The sequence below is a fragment of the Limulus polyphemus genome, unplaced genomic scaffold, assembly GCF_000517525.1.
Source record: "Limulus polyphemus unplaced genomic scaffold, Limulus_polyphemus-2.1.2 Scaffold1927, whole genome shotgun sequence".
In the NCBI taxonomy this organism is placed as follows: domain Eukaryota; kingdom Metazoa; phylum Arthropoda; class Merostomata; order Xiphosura; family Limulidae; genus Limulus; species Limulus polyphemus.
Genome location: NW_013667537.1, coordinates 63176 through 76115, shown reverse-complemented (window position 1 = coordinate 76115; position 12940 = coordinate 63176). Strand labels below are relative to the sequence as shown.

Below are 12940 nucleotides of genomic sequence, written 5' to 3'. Positions count from 1 at the left end.
AAGTGGTGGGTGGGGTGCCACTGTGTTTGATTTATTACATGAGCGATATCTCAGGAAATAGAAAAGGTAGGAGGTTCTTATTTTATATTCTAGCTGGTTAATATTGGTAATTTGAGTTCCTAATTTTTACGAAACTATAGACTTTGAACTTTGACATCACAAACATCTAATTTGAACCAGTGCTGCATTTAACATACCTCGTGACATACAAAAATCGATGTTTAGGTGTGTTTTTTAATAATTAATTTTATTAAATAATGTATAATGCTAAAATTTGAATTATAATTTATAGTTTGATACCAAACTTATTGACATAAATTCATAAAATAGTAGTTCATTAAAATTTTGAATGCTAGTTAACAAATGCAATGACATGGCTTTTAACCTGTGACCCATGTGGAAAGGGTTAAGTGTGTGTGATTGTGTACTTTAATAAGCATTATCTTTTTAACATACTCATTCTTTGCTTTTCTTCAACATATTATATATATTGGCAGAAACTAAAAGTTGGTTCAGAAATTCATCATATTGACATTTAAATCAGTCTTATTGATATACTTTGTTATAAAAATACTTTTATTGTACATTTATTGACTATTAATAAGTTATTTGCATTATTTATATTTTGACTGTTAAGATAACAAAATAATAATTAAAGTTTTTGAATCAGCTTCAAGAAAAAACTCTGGGTCTGAAGCGACATGAAGTTAGTGACAGTCAGGTGAACTTTTATTTTGAAGAGGTAAATAACTATTTTCTGCTATAACATTCTTGTTTGTGGTTAATGATAATTTGTTTCATTGTAGAAATTGGTTTTGAGTTTTATGAAGACGTTCTTGATGAAATATATGATGATTTTATGCTGTTTTCTTTGTGTAGACTTGAGCACTTTATTGCAGTCTTTTATTTTTTGTTTACAATTCACAAGCTCTTCAGATACATTAATATAATCATTGGTTACATTATGCTCTCCTCAACACTTGATATGGTTAGGTTGTGTAGATTTGATGATTAATTTTGCATGAATTTAAATATCAGATATTTTCAATATTAAATACACGTGTTTTGTATTTCACTTATTAATGTATTATGTTGTTAGTAATTATTCAAAAGTTTCATTCTAAAATTATTCATCTTTTTTTGGTTAGCTAACAAATGAGCAGATGTGTATTAAGTTTTACATGAAACAAGAATTTGTGGTAGAAAACCTTCTTCCAGCTATGGTAAAACTGTATGACTACTATGAACAAGGTTAGTCTGTGATTGTGAAAATTTATCTTGTAGTATTTAGATGCAATAGGACCTGTTTTCAAATATGGAACGATGATATTTAAAATCAGTTTTAGAAGTTTTTTACAAAAATCTTGTTTTTTGTGTATATTAGTACAATATAAGACAAAATCATGGGCAATTCTGATATGGTAACTTACCTCTTCTCACATAATAGCTTTTCTCAATTTGTGCTACCTTCTATATCAGAAATTTTCTCTCACCACTAGCCTTGAGACTCCCACCTAACATCACGTGTTTACACATAGTATAGCTGCATTGTAGCATGCATATGAGCATGTGACAACCCACCACCAATAGGAGTGTGACACATCCTCCTAGTGCAGCTGACTCCCTCTATACTGTAGAGCACAATCATCACTTCTCAAGTTGGCACTCGTGTAATGACATGACTTGGTTTCTTATTACATATTCAATTATTTTTACCACTACTTTGGTGCATACATGCCTTGTCCTCCTTTCTTTGTTACCTTATATGACTAGACATGACTTTGTACTGTATTGCTTTTCTTCAGATTTGGGAGGCAGATCTTCTGTCTTTTGTTCATCTTTCTTAGGCTTAGGTTTTTCTACCTTCGTCTTACACACACTACCCTTTTCCATTGTTGTTCTTTAACCTTCTTTCCTTGGCAATCTATCATTTCCCTGTGGGGTTTTCAGTGGATGATCATTTACTTATCTTTTCTACAGTGAAATTTTTATCCCCCTTGGCATTTTTGCTTCTTATATGGTTGATCTTTTGCTAGATTTGGTTGGGGCATGATGTCCTTGTCTCTCAATTGCTTTGCTCTCCTTTATATCTCATATGCTTTCTTCTGACTCCTTCTGTCTGCTTGTATGATTTTGCTGATATGCTTGCATCTCTGGTGTCATATGTTGGGGCCACATCCCAATGTTATGTCTTATTCTTACTGGTTTACCATCTCTCAGGTGCTCCTTCTTTGCCTCTCTCTGTCTTCTGTCCTTCTGCTTCCTCTTCTCTCCCTTTCACCACTTTCTGTTTCTCTTCCCATCCATTCTTCCACTGCTCATAGTCATGGCACTGTCAGTCTTGGTGGTCACTGTCTTATAGGCTCAGGGTCAGTAGGACCTATTTAGTTAGGTTTATGGGCCTTTGCCCTCTGTTTGCGGCCAATTGTTGAGTACTGGGATTTCGGTAAAAGAGCATCCACCTTCGTCTTTTCCTCTCCTCCTCAATTTCTCCTGTTCCCATTATGTTACATCCTCCTTGTTTCTTGCCAACATTGGTCCATGACCATGTTGATCCTAATAAGTTCAATCACTGTTTGATGAGTTTCTCATCCTTTTTCCAGGTTTTTCTTCCGGTCTTTTCTTGGTACTCATGGTTGGTTTGGATCTGTCCAACAAGCTTCCTACAGCCACCCTCTTCTCCTTTGGGACACAGCACTTCTGGGTTGGTTATTTCATCTTGGAAGAGTTTCATTTCACACCCGTTTAGTTTCTCATTCTGATGGTTTTTTCACTTATATGTCTGCAGGGCCCAGCTTTCTGCTCTGCTTTTGAGGGACATGGAGCAATTGGTCTCCCATGCCATATCTTTTCCTTCCCTTACTGTGCCGGTGGTTCTCTCATGAGTCATGCTAATTTGCAATCTCTACAATGGACTGCACATTCTCTGGATCTCTTGTCCTCAACCATTCTCCTTCTTTACTCAAAGTCTTCACCTGGTGACTTGATCAAACTACTCCCATAGTGGGTATTCCCCTTCCTCTTCTCCGGGCCTCCTTCTGTTTCTAGGTGCCATCTTGATGAGATAGGGGACATGTCTTGACTCTCACATGAATTCAGGTCATTAGTGCAACGACATATCGTTCCTTCAAATAAATTTCTTACAACTTTTGGCAGTACATCGATTTTTGGATTTTTTTAGGATGGTTCATAGATGTCTCTTCATGATACATACAGTCAACTCTGCAGTTCTCTCCTTTATCAATCACCAGGGGAATTTTTAATCTCTCCTTCTCTGTTTCCATACTATTGACCTCCTTTTCTGCAGCATTCTAATAGCTTGTTCTGTTCTAGGTTCCCTGAGTCTTGTAATGGATTATCTCTCAAGGCCTACCAAGATACTACCTATGAATTGGTCCCTCATTTATTTGGTGCTCAAGTTGCTATCCTCTCAACTGGACACTCTTATTTTCGATGTATTTGCCACTCTTCTCAACATCTTATTTCCCATTTTCTGGTCACCTGTTCTTCTTCCCTCAACTTTAGCTGGGGCACATCCTGTCAAGACTGGTCCAACTTTTTTTTTCTCTATGCCTTTTCTCGTACTTGTTTCCTTCCTCATGTTTTCATTCATTCTGGACACTATGTTGAGTTCACCTGATAACTACTTTCTGGCTGGCTTAGCCATGGTTCCCTCTGTTGCACCTTTTCCTGTCCATTTCTCCTCTTCCTCAACCTCTGTCACTCTCCCTACTCCTTCAACCTCATTCCTCCTTCTCCCATCCAGCAGTGTCGTCACTCTGACTTTATGTGTGGTTTTGTCCAGTCCTTTTCAAGATGTTATAGACTCTGTTTTATGTGTAGTCTTCCTTCTTTCTTGTTTGTTTTGCTCTTCTTCCCTCCTTGTTTATCCACGACAAGGGTGCACATTCCATACTTGATCTTTGTGTCATGTTATATTTTTCCATTCCATTTCTTCTATCCCTATTTTTTCGTTGGCTATTCAAATGAAGCATATTGCTCTCGACCATAGCTGGTTACTGAGCAGCTCTTTCTAATACTTTTGGGTTTGCTTATTATCATTCAGTATTCTCCTCTCCTGTCTTTTCTATGCTTTTTTGTTCATTTTTCCACCTTCATCTTCCTCATCTTGCAGTCCTTCCTGATTTGGACCCGAATACTGTTCTCAACACCCTTACCCTTCCTCTCTTTGACTCTTTAGTTTCTTGTTCCTTGTACCATTCTTCACTTATGTCCTAATTCTTACTTTTTCCTGTGGCCATAGGAGATATGATGTGTGTATACCATAGCTGCTTTCTGTATTTTTTCCTACCTTTTGTAAATATTATTTTAATTCTGATCTGAATAATTTTCTCTGTTCCATCCATATAGTCTGTTTTTCTTTGGCTCACTCAGCTTCTTTTCACAGTTCATGCTCCCATCTATCTATTATTTGGAATTCCTCATCTCCCCGAGAGATTTCTCCCATTTTCCAATTATTCTCAAAGGATGGCTACAGCACCTCATCCATGTAGCCTATGCTTCATTGAATGTATATTCATATTGACTCTTTCAAGTCTTCTCACCCAATCCAGTACTTTACTCTCTCTCTCTCTCTCTGGCTCTTTGCTTCCATCATCCGTTGGAGGAGTTTGTGCAAACTGGTGTGTGAACTGCACCACTTACTTTCATCACACCTTTTCTTCATTCTGTGGTTGCCTCTTCTTCTTTTTCTTCCAGATATTGATTTCCTTCTTTTGTCATTCTACATACCCCTTACTGGCTTTGAATGAGTAAGTTCTCTTTGTATATATCTTACTTTTACAGTGGCCTATTTCTACATCTCTGGATCCCATTCAGTGACAGGTGGTGCCTGTCTGGGTATACTTAACTTTAAGTTTGCACCATACGACTTTACAAGTTTGTAACGCTTACTGATAAGATGTGGTGTTCCAGAAGACTGCTAGATGGCTAATTGCGGTATCTTGCTTTATAAATAAGGCCTGTACCAGACCGTACCAACTCAGGGACTATTGTGAGTAAAGCAATGTGAGGATTGCTTCCCATCCTTCCAGTCCTAGTTGAATAAATTGGGATTGGCCTGCTTTTCAAAACAGGTTTTTGTGGTCACTTATTGTATTGTCTTATGGTATTGCATTCTTCTGGACTCTCCACTGCATTGTTCCCCTCTCTTTCAGTGGAGTACAGGAGTCCTTACCACTTACTAGTTCCTAGCTGCTGAGGTGGTTGATCATGGAGGCTTCCTCCTGATTGTGTTCATTTCCACTCAGTTGAAAGTAGGGCGATGGCATTCTGTTGGTGTAAATATGAATACTCTCCTCCTACTGCAGACCGGTAGATAAATTCCTGATGCCGTCTGGTTTTGGACTGGAGAATTCACCACATGCAGTTCACCCCTCTGGTTGACTTTCCCCATCTTACTGCTGCCTGGCTGTCAGTTCCTAGGCAGTCTGGTGTTGGATCAGCATATAACTCCTGACACATTTGGTTGGTAGGGGCTCTCTTCCTACTGCAGACTGAATGGAAAATTCCTGACACTGTCTGGTTTTGTACTGGAGTTGACCTCCAAGATTTGCATTTCCCATTCCTACTGTTGCCTAGATGTTGGGTTCCCAAGTAGCCTGGTGTTGGATGTGTACTGGATCTGCACACGTGCCCTGCCTGGTTTATTATGAATGGAAGTTGTTTTTCTCTTCTGCTTTTTGGTTTGAGGTGAAGACATTTGAAACCACCACAGACTACCACAGACTTGAAGACAAATATCCTATGCAACCTGGTTTTGGACTGGAGTTGATCCTGCGATTACAATCTGTCATGCCCTAGCCACTTTACACCATTCTGGAATAGGACTAGCATCTTTTCCACCTGATTTAGTGACACATTATCTTTACAATGGGCAACGAATATACCTGTTACAGATGGGGTATGGTCTCCTCTGAATGTTACCCTATACATTAGGGTATCTCATTTCATGGCTTCTCTTCAAGTGCCTTCCAAAGAGTATTCATCTAAATAACTTTTGCACTGGTCCATCCACCTTTTCAATCTGGGATTCTAGCTATTATGTGAGAGGAGGTAACGTATTGTATCGGAAATCCACATTTTATTACACTTAAAATGTACTTCTGATAGATATTCACCTATTCTCACACATCCCACCCACTTCCAGTGCATCTTTTTTGTTTTTTTGCCAAATCTGAAAGTGATGATTATGCTCTAAAGTATAGAGGGAGTCAGCTGCTCTAGGAGGGTGTATTGCACATCTGTTGGTGAAGGGTTATTGCATGCTACAACACAGCTATACTTGATGTTAGGTGGGAGCCTCAAAGCTTGTGGTGAGTGAAAATTGCACATATAGAGGGCAGTACAAATGTGAGAAACAGTATCTATCAGAAAAATATTTTCAGTGTAGGAAAAATGATAACTTCAAAGATTATTGTTTTGAAGAAACGAACATTTGAACATGGGAAACTAGATAAAACAGCAAAAATAAATTATATTTTAAATAATAGAGGTGTTTTTTCTTATTGATTACCTGTTTTTTTTCATGGAGTTTATACATAGAGATTAGATTTTTATAATGATTTATGATTTTTCTATTACTTTTTCTGTTTAATATTGATTAGAACTATAGTTGCATTGCTAAATTGTTCCATATCTGTACACACCATGTCATTTTTGATAAAAGAACTTAGCATACCTTCAAGCAACATGAAAATTGAAAGTGGTAAGAGGATAACCAATATTTTTTGAATTATTAATTTCAATTATTTAATTTATCTAATCCATACATAAAGTTAAAATATAATGTACATATATTGAAATTTTTCTAAAACATTCATATAATACTACCACATATCCTGAATTTATGACAATATCCTATTATAAATTTTTAACGAAATAGGATATTTCAAGCAGGAAATTTTGATACTGCTCCCTAAAGCTCACAATAACATAATGTTTAAGGACAAGAAGATATTTCTTATAATTTCATCCCTTCAAATAAGTCTCAAAGGTATCCTTGAGAGAATTAAGTTCTTAGGTCTTTTTCAGTAAATGTTTTTTATCAATCTCTTGTACTTATCAGTTTGCTCCTCTGAGCTATTCCTCTGTACATCATTAGTCCCTATATATAAATACTACATCACTGCTAGTACCCTTTACTATATCACTTGCTCTGTCAGTTATATCCTCCATCCTTGCCCCTGGATAATATAACCTAATTCTTTTCTCCCTATTTACCAGCCCAGCATGGCCAGGTGATTAGGGTGTTTGAATCCCCGTACCACCATACATGCTTACCCTTTCAGCCATGTGGGAATTATAATGTGATGGTCAATCCCTTATTTATTGGTATAAGATTAGCCCAAGAGTTGGCAGTGGTTGGTGATGACTAGTTGCCTTCCCCCTAGTCTTTCACTACTAAATTAGGGACGACTAGTGCAGTTAGCCCTTGTGTAGCTTTGCAGGATATTCAAAACAAACCAATCCAAACCCTATTTGCCACATAAACTATCCTATTTACACAATTTACCAAAGAATCACTTATAACTAAAATCTTTTAAAAATTTTCATTTCCATCCTTCTCTGTTCATTTTGTTATCATTTCCTCCCCTAGTTTTTCATCTGTAAAAGCTAAAAACTGAAATCTGTTGTTTAACAGAACCTGCTCATTATAATTAAATCCACTACTGTTAACCCTGTTAGTACTGTTTTTGACTTTCTGAAAATCGTTATTAGTCATTATCTCCTTTGCATGCAAAATCTTAAGCACATCTTTAAATCCTGCTGCCATTTCTCTCAGTTTACATACTCTTTATCTGTGGCCTTTACTTTAATTAGGTTAGCCTCCACTTTATTTTCCAACTTGCAAACTTTGCAAACAAATTGCATATCTTTACTGCTGTCTTCTCTAAAAGTGCATGCCAATCTTGAGTTCCCAAATAAAATCCACTCCATGCACATTGCATCCTACAAGCTGTGAGTGCTTAACACCCACACTGGTCTGCAGCCAGTTGTGGGAATATAATTATTTTGAAAGCAACAGAATATATAAAATGTCATAGACAAACTACTAGAGGTAATGAGGTAAACTGTTTCCCTGTTCATATGTGTGAAATTGTTTGAGTTCAGAAGTCTTTCATAAAAATAAGATTGATATTAGTTATAAGTGTAAATTTTGTCTAATAAGTGTGATTAATAATTGATCTTCTACTAATACTGTAGCAATCTAATGTTGGATATCAGAAAGCTTTAATAATTCAGTTATTATTTGATCATAACATTTGATAATAAAAAAGTGGATATATGGACATAATTATATGCTTCTGATATCCTCTGGTGGTAAAGTGCATTATGATATGTGCATGTATATCTGATTTTATATCTTATATATATCATGCACAAAGCTTTGAAAAAACATTTGATTAATACAGAATATTTATATTACATATATTTGTTACCTTCATCTTAAGTTCTTTGATAGTTTTTCAAGGAATAAAATATCTAAGAAAATGTTTTATGAGCAAATAAGTTTTAGTAAGTTATATACAAATGATGAAAATTGACCAGTTTGAAAAGTTACTATTTTTAACATGAATTTAAATGTATTGAAGTCTCTTTGTTTGAGATAACATTTAGTTTTGAAAATCTGTTTTGTTTTTATATTTAGAAATATCGATTTCAAAGAATTACACTATTCATCCACCATGTACCTTACATCCACTACCTAAACTACAACCATCCTCAGATAGCGGTATTCTTGCAGAGCAAAATCAGTCAGAAATCGAAGCTCAAGGTGCAAATATAGTCCTGCCTACAAGTGATAGAAATCAGGAATATAGAAATGAAAATGAACTTTTTCCACGGAAAGCTAAAGCATTATTTTTATCAGCAAATGTTGAACTTCCTAAACATGTATCACATTTTACCAATGTTGATCATGAACTTGATCTACCAGGTAGTGATGAATCTAATGCACCTGTGTCAGTTCTACCACAGTTTGATTTTATGGCAATGAAAGGTACAGTATAGACAAAACCATTATGCCTTTTTATTTTAAGTTGACATCAATCAGTATTTCACATCATATATATATAAAAGCTTTAGCGGTGCAGTTAATACTGTTCCATAATAATGCATTTAAAGGAAGAGTACTTTATTCAAGTGGAATATTACAATTATGTTTTGCATTTCATTGAAAATCTGATCCTGATTTGATTTATTCACTTATGGATTGATTAGCAAGCCATCCTGTTATCATGAGCAACGTACAAAGTAATGTCATTCTGATCCTGTTGCAGGCTAATATGATCTAAACTCAGATTTCTAGCTTTTCTTTGATAGCTGTCTTAAGTCATTTCTCTTTCTCTCTCTCATAGTGAAGCATTACTGTGGTTTCTTTTTAATAATGTTAATAATAATTTGCATTATACTGTTGGTCATTCTGTAGTTATTATTCTCCTGGATATCTTCATTAAATTCTTTAGCATGCAGGTTATTTTAAGTTTGTTAGTCTGAGCTCCTGAAGAAACTGCTAATATTGGAGATATTCTAACAGATTTCACTTTGAAGTAAATGATATTTGTTTTTGAAGTACAACAATCTGATATATATTAAAAGTACAAATAATTTTCAAAGTATTTTTCTTAACTTTGGTATTATGACGAAATTTCACTGTATCATTTTCCTCTGTTTCCTGTCATTGTTGGATATAAACAGTGAAAACAGAATTTCATTTGTCTAAGAGTTTTTGATTCTAACATTACATTAAAAATGACTTTTTTAATGTAAATTCTGTTTTTCTCAGAGTGATTAAGTTGCTAGTGGATTGAAAAAAAGATTGTTTGTAGAAGTTATTTAAAGGTTTTCATATGATTTAACTTAACCTCTTCCATTTGCATAGGTTAAGTGTTTAATATTAGTCATTTCAAAGGCTGTTTGGGGGGTCTCATTTTGTCTTTATAGAGTCCTGACAGGTGATACTTCTGTTGTTGTCAAGTAATTGTTAGTAGTCGCCTTGGGCACCTGTAGTATGTACTTTTTAGCTCTGTAGGTTTTTATACACTATCCCACATTGCAATTTTATGTTTTTCTCTGTTTTGTGGAACTGTGTGAGTCGTGAATCATAACTAGTTTCTGATGGCTATACGTTTTTAATAATAGGCTTGATAAAGCTGCACTCATTATGCATTATGTCTGTATAGGCATGTAAAATTTTCATACAAGTTTCTCATATATTTTTCATTTTTACATGTTTCTTTGTAATCAGGCCTGGCATGGCCAGGTGGTTAGGGTGCTTGACCTCACAATCTGAGGGTCGCGGGTGTGAATCCCCATCCCACCAAACATGCTTGCCCTTTCAGCTATGGGGGAATAATAATGTGATGGTGAATCCCACTATTCGTTGGTAAACAAGTAGCCCAAGAGTTGAAGGTGAGTAGTGATGACTAGCTGCCTTCCCTCTAGTCTTACACTGCTAAATTAGGGACAACTAGTGCAGATAGCTTTCGTGTAACTTTGCACAAAATTCGAAACAAACAAAATTTTCTGTAGTTATATTTTCTACATTTGAATTTGCTGATGGATTTGTTCTACTACTAAATTTTTTACCTTTTCCATTACTTACAATTATACTGGCTTCCACCAATTAGGAAATGAATATTTGCCATACATTTTTCCCACTTTCTTCTAGTGCACTTGTAATCCATTGATTGGTTCTAATCAAATCCCAAGTATCCCCTATCTATATTTAATATTGTATTTGCAGTTCTTCTAAAAAGAAAATCACTTAATTAAAAAATTGAATATTATTTTCTTACAACATTTTAAGTATTTTTGTGGACCAAGATATTGGGAATTATGCAATTTGTACTAAGTCAGTACTATATTGTTAAGACATCGGGGTCACGTGATGCTAGTAACACGTCATTGACGTCTAGAAATATCCTGTTCCTTTATGAATGCCCTAGCGTTTACTAGATATGTGTTAGTCTTGTATATATAAGACGGTCACAATGTGATGGAACAATGTGTGTGTAATTGAACTGACTATTGTTGAGTCAAGCACGAGCACGTGAGACGTTCGTTGAGAATTATAGCATTTGTTATAGAGCAACTGTTGAAATTAAGTGTATCGTAAAGTTGTATTGGGAATAATAAACCAGTTTTATTTAAGAAAGGACTTGTGTTGCTAAAGTTTCATCGAAACGAATTTACGGAAATTAACAAACGAACGGAGATGTAACAATATAAAATGTAGGCTTAATGCTTGTATTGTGAGTTAGGTGGAGCATTTTACAGTTTATTTACTTTAAACTTATCAAGCAAATACTTCTTATTGAAGCTTTTGAAGTATTAAGCAGATAATTATTTTTATTCTTGAAGGTAAATAATTGCAACCTTAAAAAACAGTAGAATGAACCAATCACTGTGATTGAAGCTTGTGAATTCACTTTTAAACACAGGATGTGTATTAGAAGCTTATTTCTTCGTAAAACAAACTGTTTTCAAAGAATTTTTGTGTTAATGTGTATATACAAGTTTAAAGAACCTTTTATTTGCTAGTTAAGAATTTTTATGCCTGTAAAAATATTATTTATTGAGTAGTTTTTTTAGTTTATCCTTTTTGATTTGAAATTTTATTGTTTATTTAGATCAATTCCACTCATCATGTCCACATTGTCTGATGAACTTACCAGCAAATTTCTCAAAGATATATTGCAGTTCTGCTTTTGGTATGTTTAGTTTTTATGTAACAAAAGATAATTTTCCATTTTCTGCCTTTATATCTTTTTTATGTTTGTTTTTTATCACTTTTAAATCAGCAATGTATATTTCATAGCAAAAAATACAATCATCGCTTCTTTACTTCTTATTTTTATGTAGCCTTCCTTGCTTTTGCACCTTTTTATGGTAATGAAAGCTTGAGAATTTTTCGTGACTTGAATCCTACCTATCCAAAGCCAAAGAAACTGGAAGGCTTTGCAGACATTGAAATATCTAGAGACTGTGAATGTGCTCCTTTAAAAAATGGTAAGAATTATGTTACAGGTGACCTTATATAGTTGGTGAATATTCATGTATACTTTATTTTCTAAGTCATTCTTTCTTTTCTGAGAAAACTGGGTATTTATGGCTTCACTTATATATATACATATACAATAAGCATTAAAAAGATTTTGGTAAAGATTCCATTGTCAGTCCTAGTTGTCACCTTAAAGTCATAGTGGATAATGTCTGTGGTAATAGCTCCCAAATGGGTTGGGGATATTTCATCTATCAGACAAAATCCTAATGTTGATGTTAAACTGTTTGATTAACATTTAATTCAGGACACATGTTGTGTATCCACAAACTTTCCTTAGTGCATAGCATTTCTTTGCTATCACCAATCCCCAAGATGTTGAAGTGTTTAGAAGTGACATTTGTGTCACAGGCCTGTTATCAGTGGCTAAGGATGGACGACTGATTATATGCTGTGTTTTGCACATGCTCTTTTATATGTGAGCTCAGACAACGTATTGTAGAGCCCACATTGCTAGTTACACCTTGGACATATAACTTTATATATGACATAAGAGCGATGCATTATAGGAATCCTGTCTTGATATTTAAAATAATTACTTAAATGAAACATTGGTTTAAAGACAATTCTAAACTTAATATGTGGATAAATTTTATTATTCGGAATAGATTTAATTTTTTCGTTAATTCTTTAGAATGATTACCAGTAAATGGTAAAATGCAATAAACTATTTCTTTGTTTTCAACCTCTTTACTAATTTTTCGAGTGTACAAAGCTTAAATAATTCCTGATAACACTATCAATTAATTGCACAGGTAAACTATTTTTTGTAAAACAACCTTTATGTTTTGTACTTCTTCATTGAATGAGGAAAAGGAACTAACTATTAGGTCGTCAAGAAATTAATGTTGCTTT

At 34.7% G+C, this 12940-nt stretch overlaps 1 pseudogene; it reads left to right on the top strand.

The window, feature by feature from the left end:
- LOC106465385 overlaps positions 1–12940 on the top strand; it is a 163917-nt pseudogene that overhangs the window by 145541 nt on the left and 5436 nt on the right.